General features: G+C 43.2%; 1 pseudogene; it reads right to left on the reverse strand.

Moving 5' to 3' along the window:
* Positions 1-12,695: 12,695 nt before the first annotated feature.
* LOC146821483 (putative cation-transporting ATPase 13A4) overlaps positions 12,696-15,256 on the reverse strand; it is a 35,011-nt pseudogene continuing 32,450 nt past the window's right edge.

Below are 15,256 nucleotides of genomic sequence, written 5' to 3' on the forward strand. Positions count from 1 at the left end.
TAGATTAATGTTGGTACCAATCCCAAACAAACTTGAACAATTAAATGTGTATGAATCAATTCTAATACAAACTGTCCATCCATTTTAAGCAAAAGTTCTAATGGAACCTAAAACAGGGAAACTACCAGCAACAGAACTTCAGAAAGGACTTAAAGAAAAAGTTAACTATTTACCTTTAGATTTTAAAATAAAAATGACACTGTGTGTGTTGATACAGATGTAGATGAACCACTAATTATACTAGTAAATGGAGTGCCCACCAAAATGTAAAAACAATCTGACAAGAGTTAGTGGATGTGAATAAAGTAAAATAAAGCCACATTATACTTAAATGAAAATAGTGCTATTATTGGAGATGTAAGTTGTATTGAAGATGAAGCACTAGAGTTTAGTGGAAAAATGGAAAAGGTGGATAAGGAGAAGTCCTAAGAAATATATGAGCACTACAGTATCCATCCTCTTCATTCAAAAGACATTGTTGGGAATGCCATTGATCTCTTTTTACTTATAGGAGTAATGTTACTCTCATAATTAATGGATTACATATGTCTCGGATTAGGCAATTTTCCCCGGCTCTTCACCCAACACCATTACTATAAGTGAACATTTTTTATTTTATCAAGTGCTTGTGTTAATTCCCCCCCTTTTTACATATGGACACTGTCAAATTGTTAAAAATGCAAATTTGATATATTTTCTCAAATGCTAAGATCACATTTTGTAGAAGGTTTCCTTCATTCCTTATTTTTACGTATTCGTTTAGTTACTAAACAAACATGGTTATTCTGTTTAATCCTGTTACAAGGTATGAATATCCATACAGAAAGTGTAACTTGCTATTAGGCATTAATGATCCATGCTAAAAGGATAACTTGTTATTATGCACAAACAGTCCAGGATACTGATTCTCCCTCTCATGTCCCTCTGTTTCCCCCGTCCACATGGCCGCTACACTTATCCACCATTATATTTTTTCACCGCACGCATGCCCCAATGTCGTCTCCCCGCATACATTTTTTTGCGCTGCACTCTCCATATACTGAGAACCGCCACACCACTCGGCAATGGAGCCCTGAGCCGATACACAATTCGTTCATTGACCCGTCCGTCTGAATGACCACGGCACATAGACGGTAAGAATGCTGCTTAGTCCCACCAGATCCTCCCGATCACTGTGCTCGCGTATCATTACCAAATCCACCCGGTCCTGGGCCCACTGGACCTCCCTCGGAGTAAGGAACCTCACCCTATGTTCACATGGCACTTGTAATTTATAAGAGACAGTTTCCACTCCTATGACAATTCCATTTATCTCTTAAGGTTCTCTTCTTGGAGGGCCCGCTGGCGCCTGGCGAGTCAGTTCATTCCGAGCTCATTTAGGATATGGGTTATGTGACTTTATTGGTAAGCATCATGCACAGTGTTTGTCCTCACTTGTCACACTACCACAAAAATACTGTTGCCCGCACTGTGACTAGGCCGCAACATTCCTTCCACCTCTGGTCAAGTATGTGCACCTGGCACAAATAGCACCACAATCACATTGAGATAAAGACCATCATTTTGCACTGACTCCAATCTCTCGTTCTGCAGCATGGTCTCCCTCCTTCTCTCTCCCTCACATGGCTGACTCTTTTATCATACACCACTCACCCCCATTTAAACCACTTCGCTTTCATTGGAATTAACTCTTCTCTACTTGTTTTCTTTTCTTTATTTTTCTTCAGAGATCAACAGGCATTAGTCTCAGGCATACAATCTTATGTCCTAGTGATGATCCCGGTACCTTGTTCTATGGGATCGAAACTAACCCTGGGTGGAGACCTCCGCTCCCCCCGCGGAGTGTGCGGAGATTTGCCTTTTCTGCATTACGCAGGGAACGCAGAGAAGACAAATCTCCACACACTCCTGAGTGGAGAGGAGTTGGCTAGCCCCTGCCTCCACCCCCACTATAAACAAGTAAGTAAACATGAATTAAAAATATATTTAAAACCACTTACCTCTGTACTGCAGTGTCCCCGGACTGCCCTCCTCCTCTTCCTCGCCCTAGCAGCAATCCTTGTGAAAACTGCGCATGCCCAGAAGGGCAAACCTATATAGATCTCATTGGATTTCTATATTAACTTTGAGTTTCATCTGTTTTGTGAGGGTCCATTGTCAATATAAAAATACTTGTACCCAAACGTCCCCAATCTACTCTAATTTGGGTTCCCTTGTTTATATATAACAACTTTCTAAACGTGTCAGTTTCAAAATTGCAATGAAAAATTGAACTTTATTATCAAAGAGGGTTTATTGTTGCAACTTTGTAGGTACCAAACATGAGATATACAGCTTATTAAGGAGCTGATTATGAGATCAGTCAGAAAGGCTCCGAACGGCAGTCCCATTCCCCTAAACATTTCCGACCAACCAGTTGCGATGTTCTCGATCGGAAAGCAAACCATTTGGTTAGTCCGAATCGGTTCCGACTAGCATTCAGAAACTCCAAGTCAGTCAAAATTGAATCGCATAGCTCTACAAACCGCGTTTCCGACCGATGGATTACTATGTTGGATTCAGACAGCCTTTCTGAATAGGTCTGGCCAACATGAAAAGGCTGTTCGAAATGGACTTTGGGGGCCGCAGGCAGGCCCCCCTTCATCCTGAGGCCTACGGTTGGGGGACTGTGAGGGGACCCATGGCCCCCCTTTAAAACCAAGCACAGTGTGGCAGACACCATGGGGTGCTCGCCACAGGGTGCAAGGCTTTCTGCAACAACCCCTTTTTTCAATGGGAGCCGGTATTGATGGTCGGAACACAGGATCCGATTGAAGACAGTGGGATACCTTCCAAACAGTGTTTGGAAGCATTGTAATTGGTCGTTCGGACTTGCTGAGCATGAGTCAGTCAGAACCGATTCTGACAAGGAGTCGGTTGGTTTGCTTTCCGACAGACATCTCAGCTATTAAATGTAAAAGGAATCACCAATGTTATCGTATTGGAGGAGTAGGCATCACAGTAGAGAAAAACTAATTTGGGAGTTATTCACTGCCAGGACATGTAAACCTTTAATGTTCATGTCAAACCGTTTACTTACACAGCACCCTGCCCTAAGAGACTACCTAGGGCCTATCTTAGGGGTAATTTAGATGCAAAAAAAGGTGTGTTTAAGGCTTGGCAAGGGGGTTTAAATGCCAAGTTGAAAGGGCAGTGTGTCACTGCATTCAGACTGCAATGGTAGGCATGGAGCATGTTTCGAAGGGATCCTTAAGTAGGTGGCACAATAAGTGCTGCAGATGCACTGATAGATACCACCTTGGCAAAGGCATACAGAGTTATGCTGAACCTCCCATCATATACCTCTCCAGCACAGATTCGACTCGAGTTTGGACTAACGAAGCAACTCCTCGCAAGACAAGGCTCGTACATCAAGTGCTGGCATAAAATCAAGAATTTGCCAATGGAACACACTGAACCACCGGCTCCAGCAGGAATTGTCTAATACATCCATCTCACCAGCCAAAGCCTACCTGGAGGAATCACTGGCCATCACAGGATTAGCTGACTTATGGGAAATTCCCAAAATGCACTCGCATTTTAAGGATATTGTAAGTAATGTTATCAAGAGACTTTCCTTCATAGAAGACAAGGCCACCTTATCACATAGGAGCCATGCATGGATGACTCTGAGCAGCTACAAACTATTTGGGCCACAGGCATACTTCGATTTGTGGTATTCCAGGAAGTCAAAAGAATCCTTTTTACGATACAGGTTAAAATCCTTCCAGCTATTCCACATCTTCCACCGTGGCTGAGAGAGAATTGCGGGAAATTATGTAGGCTATGCGGAGTTGGAAACGAAGATAACGAACATTTAATATGCTCTTGCACTAAGCTAAAGGAGGAAAGGGCAGATCTCCTAAAAAGCCACTTTAATGAGGCATACGGACCCGGAGACAAGCAGTGCTTGCCTGCTTTAATCTAAGTATTTTTAAATGGGAAGCTAGTCAAGTTCCTGAAACTAGTAGCATCCAAGCAAGGCCCGGTGGCATCCTGTGTGAGTACAAAAACAACAAAAAACATAAACCTTTCCGAACGGTAATCTGTGCACAGACTCCGGAGGCTTAGAGAAAAATTGTTGCACTGGGAACTCTGCTCTACTCAAACATTCCTGCATTTTTATAATATATAAGAAATTTAAAAGAGAACTGACTGAAAGGGCTAACTAACCAAAAATGTTTTATCAGAGTGTATTTTTGTAATGGTTTTAATTAATCATAAACATTAAATTAATTACTTACTTACTTACCCACTGATATAATTTAATTTACAGGCTCTGGGTATATGGTATACCACTCTACAAGGGACTTAAAAGTAAACTTATGCCAATTAAGTATGTGCCAGTCAAACCATGTTTAGGGGAGTGAGCACAAACATTTCTGCACTAGTTAGCAGTGGTAAAGTGCATTGAGTCAGAAGGCCATCAAAGGCAAAATCCAGCAAAAGATTGGAGGTAAGTTTGCAAAACATTTGGGGGAAGACCACCCCAAGACTGACAAGTCTAACAATTAGGCAATGAATTGCACATTAATAACACTATTGTCTGCACCTGTAACTATTTGTACACATGCTATTATTTTAGTGATCAGCAGTTTGCAATGGTGAGGCCATGAATATGGCACTCTATGTAATAAAGTAAATTAATGATCAATTTCGTTTTGGCCTGCAGACTACATAAACAGGATTTTCAGATCAAAGATTATTTTAAACAAAAAAAATATTGAATTTACAAGTCAGAGAAAAATAATGGTATGTCTCAGAAACTGTAGGTTCTTGGTTTTAATTCTTCAGTTTTTCATTGAAAATAGTCATCACTGAGCATTATCCTGATTAGACTATAGATGTTTTACAGTTGGCTGCCCATCTGCCTTCTGCGAATCTTTAAATTAGGCTCATATTGTGAACTGACAATATTACATTACAACATAACTATTAACAATAATGATTTGAAAGACAAAAATGTCTTCTCTGCCTGCATAAATTGTGAGAAATTGTCTCAAGTACAAGAGAAGTGCTTGCATGATTGCCACTTTGGAAATACTCATTAGCTGTAAAAATCACACAATGCTAAATATAAATTGGCTTCAGCTTCTGACGTGAACAAGAGAGGGGCGAGGAAACAAGCATGATCGGTTCTGAGAGAATGAATGATGGCTTTTTATTAATACCTCTGTGTTCCTTCATTTCAGCTTTTTTAGAGTATTTTTGTAATAGAGTCAGTGAAGGATCATGAAAATAAGACAAAATACATTTCACAATAAATTGAAAATAATTCGAAACAGGACACACCAGTTTATGTTTATTATCCTGCATAGTTTGAAGGAGAACAGTTTCATAAAAAATAAAACGGGGGTGTGGCCACTGAGGATGCCACAGAGACACATTTGAATACACTTCTCTAGTGGTGAGAAGAATCCTGCATTTATCAAGTTGATCCATCCATTCATATCAACTACAACGGAACAAGCAGTGATCCCCCTGTATGTAAATGTTCACTTGAAATAAGATGCAATTGCATGCACCAAATAGAAATTCAAGATGTATGCCCCCACACCCCACTTCATTGAGGAAGTGTACACATGAGAAAGGCTGATCTGCAGCACACACACATGAAAGAGGGCCTGCGGACACGTGTAGTAGGATGAGATGGAATTGAGTGTGAGTCTCCTTAGAACCGGGCAGAGGCGGACCTATGCAGATGTCGTTAGAACGAGCTATACACACCGGATAACAAGATGGTGGGTCGCGAAGCAAGGCCTAGCTCTGATCTAGCAAGCTTGTTGATGGTGTGGGAAACTCCACAAATGTGCAACGGAAAAGCGCACTACAGTACTGGCTGACACGGGAGCTACTGCCGAACCTCAAACCAGTACAATGTCTGACCCTTCCATCGCAGGTGCAATCAAAACAAAACATTGAATAAAAAGTTATTTAAGTACAAATATCGATAGGATGGTGATTTGGCAACACCGATTCTCTAATACAGTTACACTGGTTGAAAACACAGCCAAGCAATATGCACCTTACATGACACAACTAGAAACAAACGTGAATCGCCTACACAGGAACAACATTTTTGACCGCTGAAGAAACTGAAGTAGTATCTCACAGAAATGATATTCACCTGATGGTATTTCCTGGAAACATCGGAGGAAAATAACATGGAATTATACTTGAAAATGGAAAAACAATGTAATTGAACCCAAAAGGAAAGTTGAATAACTTTTCAGAGGAAAGAGTACATAGGAAACTAATCGCTGTGCCCCCAGGACAGTGATTTCCAGCTACCGAATTATAGAGATGTCATGTTGCAATCAGCCTGGAGAAAAGACACGATTTGTTATAAAAAGAGCAACTGTTATGCTGTTTCTCTTCTATACACAACATAAACAGAAGCCGGGAGAATCTGTTGATGCTGTAAAATAGAAAGGTCACGAGAGGAAAATAATGTACATGATATATTTTCCTGCAAAACTTAAAATATTTCATGGAGATAAAGTGCACATTGTTACCATGCCATGAATTGGACCGGCTGCAATATCTTGACAGAAATTGATCGCATAAGAACACTGGCAAGTAGAGAGCAGTCAAAATCTCATTGATGATGAAGAAGTACATCTTGACAATAGCCGTATTGTCGGAAACAAGGATATGTATCGCATTTGCCTGTGCTCGAGGGTGGGGGAGAAACGTGCCAGTCGCCAGTCCTTCCTCGTGCACTAAATCATTAGTTGTGGGTTGACCTCTGTTGAGTTTTATGTCTTGCATCGAGGAGCAACAGTCTTCAGAGACGTGTTGCCTTTTTCTTTTGTTATTTATGGTTTTAGCTATTTTGGTTATTTCATGTAATAGAAGATTTCTCGAAATTCAACATGATATTGTTTTGAAAAATGACGGCCATAGGGTTGCCATAAGTGTCCTGGCAGCATATGTTATGTGCGAGTTCATTTGGGCATAAGCTTGAATGTTTACCAGTGAGATATATAATTGTTTTTAAAATCCTGTATAATGTACAAAATCTGCTCTGGCATAGCCTCCAAATTCCTCCAAAATACAGTTAAAAACAATGCTCCTCTCTAGAACCTCTGATCCTCTAACTAAGCCTGGGCAAAGCACTACGCTACGCTCGCGTAGTTTGCGAAGTTTGCGCTACTTCGCACTACGCGAATTGCACGTAGCACAGTGCAAACAAGCGTAGCGTAGTGTTGCGTAGTGCAGCGGTCATTTTTCGCTTGCTCGCGGTCCTCAACGTCAAGTTGGCGACCGCGAGCAAACAAAATGACATCCCGGCGAGACTTTTTCCTCGTTCGCGATCACCAACATCAAGTTGGCGATCGCGAGCATGGAAAATAAACCTTCCGGCGAGATTCTCAATGCGGGAAGGTCAGGTTTCTCATAGCGAGTGGTCGCGTATGCTCGCGACCGCTCGTGATGAGAAACTACCAGTTCGCGTTGAGAAAGCTGCCGCTCTAGTAAAAATCTACTCGAGCGGCAGAAAACTACAGCTCGCACTGTGCAAGATGCCGTTCTCAATGATTGCACAGTGCCGGATGCTTGTCCGCACTGTGCAATCATTGAAAAAGGCATCTTGCACAGTGCGAACAGGGTACTACGCAGTTCGCGAAGTGCTACGTGTAGCTCGCGTAGTGCGAAGTGCACTTTGCGTAGCTACGCGTAGCGCTACTTTGCGAACTACGCCCAGGGTTACCTCTAACAAAGCTGCTTTTGAAGTTCCTTGCTCCAATCCAAAGAAATGGGTCAGCAGAGCACTTAGGATACTGGATGAAACCTTTTGGAATTCGAGTCAAATCCTCTTGAGATTCGAGCCAAAGCCCTACTATTAAAGCGTATGCAAGCACTAAAGAACTGGAGATTCCCTCTAAACCTATAACGCCTGATCCTTGAGGGTGCAGAACCTGTTATATGCTCTTTAGAACAAATAGACTCTTCCGTAGGGGAGGCCACACATCACAAAACCATAACAGTTAATAAAATAAATGCTTAGTTTGGGGCGGTAAGATTGAAAAAGCAGATTTTTTCAAGTGCTGCTAACAATAGGCACTGCATGAGGATGACATAACTGATGCTCGGGATAGTTATGCATTAAGCATAACAATTATGATTAACTACCCCTTAAACTAAACAGAGGAGGTATTCAATTGTGTTTGAAATGTGGGACTCTAGTTGGAAGTTGTTTGTACCCAGTCCAAGTAGGGACCCTTATTCTAGTCAGGGGATTACACAGCTAAAATAACCCCTGCTCACCCCATTGGTAGCTTGGCACGAGCAGCAAGTCTTATAACAGAGACAATGTGAAACACATTTGCACATAAAGAAGACACAGTAACACAGTGAAAACACTACAAATAAATGGACACCACACATGTTTAGAAAATAACCAATCTTTATCTGAAAAAAACTAGACCAAAACAACAAAAATCCAAAGTAAACACGCGGAGATATCACTTCTAAAAGGTGCAAAGCAGTTCAATCCATAGAAAATTATGAATGTGTCACTTTTATGACAAAGTATATGAGATGAGTCTAAATCAGAGCCAAAAACAAGCACAGGTGAGATGAAGCACTAGAAAGCAAAGCACTGAGTTGATTCCTTACTGTCAGATGAGGTGATGCGTCAATTACATATTGTCAGGGGAGGTGATCTGTCAATCCCTTACCTTCACGCAAGGGAGGTGATGTGTCAATTCCTTACTGACAGGGTAGGTGATGTGGCGATTCCTTACTAGGAGTGGAGATGATGCAACAGTTTCCGGACACTCTGCCTCAGTACCTTACTGCTGGGCAACATCCATGAAGAACCTGGGGCACATGTGCGAAAATACAGATAAGCTGGGTCAATGCAGGGACGCTGAAACAGGTGCTGCATTGAGTTTCCAGCCGCGAGCACATGATGCATCAATTTCTTCAGCCACACAGCAGGGCCTGCATCAGAGTCGGAGGAGGTGCCATGGACCTCAGTGACACAGTGCTCAGGATTCGGGCTGCGGTGCTCTTTTCAGCCGCATGGCAGGCATTGCATAGATTCTTCAACTGCACCACAGCTATGCATTGGTTTTTCAACTGCACTGCAAAACTGCAGCAGGAACAACTGGTGCTAAGGTTAATGCATGGATTTTTGGGCTGATTTGCAGCAAAACCCCTCCAACGGCCCAGAACTGGAATTGGCAACACTTTGGAGGTCAGAACTCCCAACAGAGCAGTTCAGGGGCTGCAGGTAAAGTCTTTGATGGCCCTGAGACTTCTTAACAGGAGCCAAGCACTCATAGGCCCTTGGAGAACCTTGACAAACAAGATACAGAAAGCAAAGTTCAGTCCATTCAATTCCCAAGACAGAAGCAGCAAGTAGTAGGCCAGCACAACACAGCAACAAGCAGAGTGGCACTTCAACCTCCTGCAGCTTTTCTAGCTCTTCTTATGGAGAATCTCGTCTTAGTCCAGATGTGTTCTGAAATGTTGGTGTCACAGCTCCTATACATATACCAGTTTCTGCCTTTGAAGTAGGAAAACTTCAAAGGACAGCCTTTGTAGTGCACAATACCCTTCCTTTCCCTGACCTGTTTCCGGGTTTGAGGTCTATGCTCTAGAGATGAATAGGGTCTCTGAAGACGATTGAGGGGACAGTGTCTGGAGGCTAATGTTGGACAACCTGTAACTGCTATTAATATTTAATTTAATTGCCCACACCTAGGCACCCTTGGCCAAATATAAGAGGATGAAAGTAAATTTGAATTGAAACAGACATTGAGGGAACATGGCCGGCACCTGGTAGCTGAGCGGTGCGCGCGTCCGGAGATTCACTCTACCCCTTGCAAGAGATAGCAAATAATGTTACCTGTTAAGGACTTAGAGCAGCTCAGAGAGCTTTTTGGAAGCCCATACTGCAATTACTTTTTAATACGGGGCAATTGTACGCCGGCTGAATGTGCATCGAGTCCTTCATTGAGTATCCCAGCGTTTCTTACCCGCTCTGCCTTCCACGCTGGTACGGAGCCGCACTGGAGTTGAGGCGCGGTCGCAGAGCAGCAGCCCGCGGACTCCTCCGGGTTGGCAGTGCCAGCATCAGCCGGTTCTTTGAGATGGCGGCTGCTGGTTGCGCTGCAGAGACAGTTAGGTCTGCTCCAGAGGAAGTTTCAGTGTTATCTGTTCCGGGCATATTTCCTTCTCCTGCTGTCTTGAAGAAGACTTCTGGCGGTAAGCGTGTGGCATCCTCTGCGCAAGATGTGGTTTCCTCCGACAAACTCAGTGAGAAATATGAACATCCAGGAGGTAAACAGTGTCTCACAATTTAGATAGACGAGCGTCAGTCATGATCATGCGAAGAGGGAGAAAAGGAGGGAAAGGCGGGCAGAGCGCATTTGGACATAAAAAAGCGAATACTAAGGAGAAGTATAGTGGCATATCAGAGCCACAGTCACAAGAGGGTCAGGTCCTGTAAAACGCGAGGGACAAGAGCATTTTCACCCCTAGTGAAGGTACAGCCTTTCAAAATTATCAGGTCAAGGGAAGGAGCATAAAAGGAGGGAGGAACAAAAGTGTCTCCCTGTATAATAAAGAAAGAGTTACCCCCTCACTACGGTCCTTTTTTAGGGTGCAACCGAGGTCCTGATTTTTACAAAGCAGGGGGAGGACTCCAGAGGTGACTCTGATATTTACTCCACTATTTACACCACTAGCTCTGTAGTCGGGGTCTCACGAGACAATATGGATCCTAAGGGGGCCCCTTCCAGCCAGGGTGCTACACCTATTGTAGTTCCTGAAGTGCTGCCTGAACCACTGATAGGGGAGGGGGCAGAGTCAGTTGCTCAGAATCATGTGGACGCTGTTAACACCCTCTCAGGGGCCTCGAAGCCCTGTTCGCTTCATTAAAAGAGGATATAAAAATGGGCTTTGCAGTCTCTGCTGATAATCAAAGTGAAATAAGGAACTCATGTGAGACCCTTCAGAGGAAGGTCGACCTCCTAAATTCCAGGACTGAGTCCGTAGAGAGCTCTGTCAAGGAACTCAAGACTAATCTGGGGACAGCAGAAATAAAAATACTAGATCTATAAAGAGGTGAAGCTGCTCTGCACGTTAGAATGGAGATGTTTGAAAACTAGGCCTGGGCGAAAATTTCGTTCCGTTCACGGAAAATGCGATAATTTTACATTTCTGCGTTCCGCGGAAAGCGCGAAAATGTCAAAATTTCCGCATTCCGCAGCTTAGCGATAATTTGGTTCTTGCTCGCGCTGTAAAATAATACATTCTCGCGCGCGCGCGATCGCCTTACCTGAATCCCTGCGTTCGCCGACAAGTTTTCTTGGTCCAGTCGCGTTCTCCATGAGATGTTGTATTGTTTTTAGCCATTTGCGCTGTCTCGCGACAGTTCGCGCCCGCAGTGACGTCATGCATCGCGCGATCATGTCTTTCTTCTCGCGATCATGCACCGCGAGACAACTGAAAACAAGATGGCCGCGCCCGCGAGCAACCACATGGGTAAGTTGGCGAGCCGCAACCATGCAGAAAATCTCGCGAACATGCGGGAAAAAAACTTCTGCATCTTCGCGATATTTCCGCGTGATTGCGATAATTTTTAACATTTTCGCGATAATTTGTGAAAGTGGATTTCGCAAATTCCGCCCACCCCTATTGAAAACAATTCTTGCAGAAATAACCTGCGGGTTATGAATGTTCCAGAAGGGAAAGAAGGGGCAGACCTTAAGACCTTTATGATTTCATTGCTCAAGGAGGTCCTACCGCTTGAAGAGTCAACAGAGCTCCTAGAAAGAGACATTCAGAGAATTCATAGGGATCCATTTCGCCACAACCCAAATAGGGCAAAGCCTAGGAAGATCCTTATTAACTTTCTCACTTATTCTGTGAAAGAAAAAATCCTGAAGTTGTCTCTAAAAGCAAAGACGCTAAGGAGCATTGACTTCTCCTTTGAGGTTCGTTCGGTCCTTTCTAAAGTCACACTAGAAAGGCAGTGGGAACTTGGTAGAAGAAACGACAACTTTAAAAAGATCGGTGCAGTAGTACAACTTAAATTCCCGGCCTTCTTGAAGGTTATGTATAACAATAAGATGCATAACATTAGATCAACCCAAGAGGCAGACGAACTGCTTGACACTATCAGCAAGGAGGTCCCATAAGCCTCCAGAGGCAGCCCCATTTCTTTGCTCTGATAGAGGGTCAGGTTAGAGGAGTTGAGCACTGGTGTGAATACAGTTTCTTTCTCTTTTATGTCTATCCCTACTTCCTATTCCCTGATGTGTTAATGGTTGGGCAAGATTGGGTCAGGGAAGAAGAAAAGATGAAAAGAATGTTGTTTATAGTATTTCTCGAGTTTTCCTCATTTTGGTGTTTAGTAAAGGTATAGACCAGGTACAGTTTAAATGGGAAAAAGGGGAAAAAAAGGGAAAGAGAAAAAGAAGAAAAAAAGGGAAAAGAACTCCTCTCTATGGGTTGGGTAACACATAGTCACAACGGAAATAGGGGGGGGTAGTTCACGGATGCAACATCTGGACAACACCGGTCCAGAGTAATGGGGGAAGGGTTCTCCAAGGAAGGTAAGAGATGGGCGGGGGGAAGGGGTGCACAGGAGGATAAAAAATAAAATAACCTAATTTGTCTTAATTCTGTCAGATTTAGAATTCTTAACAGAACATAAAGAGCTGGGAGCTGGAAGCTGGAAGCTGCCTCTGTTCCTGTTCAGTTAGGGCTGGATATGCTAATTCTAAAATAACATGACAATACTCCAGATATTGTCCTGGAATGTCAATGGCCTGCACGTGAGGGCATGAAGAGCTTGAATCCTGCAATATCTGAGAGATTCCCCGGCGCAGGTCATTGTCATTCAGGAGACTCATCTTCTCAAGGCAGAGACAAAAGGAATGCTAAAAACTCAGAAATGGGTGGACAGTTTCATATGCACTAACCAGACGGCTAATATTAGAGGAGTGCTGATTCTTTTAAAAAAGCAAGCTAAAGCTCAGATCTTAAAACATAGGGAAGATTTAAGCCATAGATGGCTGATATTGAAGATCACCTTAATGGGCATCCTTTTCACTTTAGTTGGATATTATGGCCCTAACCAGGATGATCCCTCTTGTCTTAACTCTATCCGTTCACATCCCTTGGATTTACCAGAGCCTGTGATATGGGCAGGAGATTTTAACATCGTCCTTGACCCTAAAGTGGATAAGTCCCCAAATAGCAGAGCAGTAGTCCCCTCAAGATCCAGGACGTCTCTCTTGACAATGATGGCTCAATTCGGACTCTGTGACATATGGAGGGAAAGGTCAGGCGAGCAACTTGGAGTATCGTTCAGGAATTTTAAATACAAACATAAGTTGAGAATTGACTATATCCTGCTCAGCTATAATCTAAGAGATAGAGTCAAAGATATAAAATACCTACCATCACATCTTTCGGACCACTCAGTTATTTTATTAGCCATTGATTGTATACAGTCAAAGCATATCAGAACATGGTCACTTGATCGATCATTACTGCTAGAAGAAGAAGAGACAGCTTTCCTTTTCAATGAAACAAAACAATTCTTAGAGAACAACTTAGGTAAAGACAACATAACTATAGTCTAGGATACTCTTAAAGCTTTCCTGAGGGGTATTATTACCAACAGATCAAGCTACAGGGGAAAAAAGTACAGGGAAGTGACTTCAGCTCTGGAGGCTGAAATGAAGGCAGTCGAATTAAAAATGAATAGCCAGACCTGTATTGGCCTGAAGGAAGATCTGGATAAGTTTAATCAATTAAAGGAAGAGCTGGAGAGCATTCTTCAAAGGAGGCTTATGCGTAGATGGGAAGTAAGCAAGATCGCCCATTTTGAGTACGGTGAAGGGGCAGGGAAGTTACTAGCCTGGTAAATTAAAGCAGACCAGCTCCGAAACCATATAAAAGAAATAAGAGTGGATGATGACGCTCCCTCCTTATTCTCAGATAAAGATATTGGTGTGGCGTTCTTGGAAAACTTCCAAGACATATATAAAGAGACATGCATAGAAGACAGAGCAAAAGTAAAACTTTGGTTGGATGGGACTGTATTACCATCTATTAGTTCCAAGCAACAGACAGATTTGCAGTGTGCCATTACAGAAGAGGAGGTGAGGAACGTCATGGTGGGGTGTGAAAGATGGCAAGCTGCCGGGCCTGTTGGGCTACCAGCTGAATTAGATCGATCTCTGGGGGAGGCCATAATCCCAGTATTAACTCAACTGTATAACAAGATATTATTGGAGGGAATTAGTCCCCCTCGTTCTTGGGATGACGCTACTGTAGTCCTGATTTTGAAACCTGGCAAAAATCCAGCTAGCTGCGGATCATATCGACCAATATCGCTCTTAAACACAGATTATAAAATCCTTCACCCAGATCAAAAAGGGTTTGTGAAAGGGTGACAACTAGCGAACGTTACATACGATCTGGTCGGTGCAATTGATATTGCTTGCACTTATTCACTCCCTTTGGCAGCTTTAACTCTGGATGCCCCCAAGGCTTTCCACAGGGTGAACTGGGGCTACCTGTCGGAAGTCATGGCAAGATTTAACTTGGGAGACAAGTTTTGCCGCACTATTCAGTTGTTATACCAAACACCGCCAGCCAGGCTGCTGGTTAATGACACTCTGACTGAGGCATTTAAGATAACTATGGGAACTCGGCAGGGCTGCCCCCTCTCTCCCCTGCTCTTTGATATATTTATAGAGCCCTTTGCACAGAGACTCAGAGATAATTCCAACATCATCTCCTTTAAATATGGGGACTGGGAGAGGTGGGTGGCCTTGTATGCGGATGACATTCTGATACTTTTGACAGACTTGGACACAGCCTTTCCGGCAGTTATAAAACTGATGGAGGAATTCGGCCAGGGTTCTGGGTACGAAGTAAATGCTGGGAAGATGGAGATCATGACCTGGAATATTAGAGAAACCCAAATCCACGTTAATCCCAGCATGCGGCTCTTGGGGGTTAGAATTGTGTGAGATGTAGATAAAATTGCAGAAACAAATCTAGCGCGAGTCCTTAGGGAATGTCAGAAACAGATGAAGTCATGGGCCCATCTCCCCCTATCGATCTTGGGGAGGGTATATCTGGTCAAAATGACAATTCTACCTAAGATCACATTTCTTTTCAATACAATCCCCCTGCATTTTGACAAATGTTTGATAGACAAATTTCAGCAGGAAGTGAACTCCTT

Source organism: Triturus cristatus, chromosome 6 (genome assembly GCF_964204655.1).
Source record: "Triturus cristatus chromosome 6, aTriCri1.1, whole genome shotgun sequence".
Lineage (NCBI taxonomy): Eukaryota > Metazoa > Chordata > Amphibia > Caudata > Salamandridae > Triturus > Triturus cristatus.